The following is a 955-nucleotide window of genomic DNA, read 5'->3' on the forward strand; positions in this document are numbered from 1 at the left end:
TCTTTTCTCTTTCCTCGCCTCTCCTCTCCTCTCCTCTTCTTTCTTTCTTTCTTTCTTTCTTTCTTTCTTTCTTTCTTTCTTTCTTTCTTTCTTTCTTTCTTTCTTTCTTTCTTTCTTTCTTTCTTTCTTTCTTTCCTTCCTTCCTTCCTTCCTTCCTTCCTTCCTTCCTTCCTTCCTTCCTTCCTTCCTTCCTTCCTTCCTTCTCTCTCTCTCTCTCTCTCTCTCTCTCTCTCTTTCTTTCTTTCTTTCTTTCTTTCTTTCTTTCTTTCTTTCTTTCTTTCTTTCTTTCTTTTTACAACCCAACCTTAATTCCAGGAACCCAAGAGAAAAGGTCAAAGTGACCCACATTTGCAACCCCAGTACTTCCTTTCCAAGGGAGTTAGTAGAGGTAGAAGAATAAGCTGGAGGCTCCCTGGTTAGCCTGGGGATACTTAGAAGAGGCAGAAACAAGAGACCCAGCCTCAGCAAGGCAGAAGGTGAGAATTGACTCCCAAAGGTTGTCCTTTGTCCTCTGAATGAAGCCACACCCACATCGTGGTACACTCACTCACTCACTCACATATCTCTTGATACGAAATTATTAGATGCAAGAATATTCTTCTTTTCAAAGCCATCTCTGTCAGCATTTACTTCCTCTGGTTATGACAGTAAAAGGGCTGAAGAAGAAGATCTCAATCCTGGACCAAATGCTACATCTTATCTTACCAGTATACTCCAGGTACAAGAGCTCAGCTAATGAAACTCCTTTTGTAATCTGCCTGACAGAAACCCCCTCATTTCGACCTAGGAATTAGGAAGGTTTTCAGCTCTACATATATTATGGATGAAAACCATCAAGGCAATGTTTTGTTCTAGCTTCCTTTGATTGGACTTTTTGATGTAGGCTTTTGGTATGAAGCCCAGGCTACCATCAAATTTGTAACGTTCCAGTTTTAGACTCATAGGTATGTGTTTA

This window comes from Apodemus sylvaticus, chromosome 18 (assembly GCF_947179515.1).
Source record: "Apodemus sylvaticus chromosome 18, mApoSyl1.1, whole genome shotgun sequence".
NCBI classification, from domain to species: Eukaryota; Metazoa; Chordata; class Mammalia; order Rodentia; family Muridae; genus Apodemus; species Apodemus sylvaticus.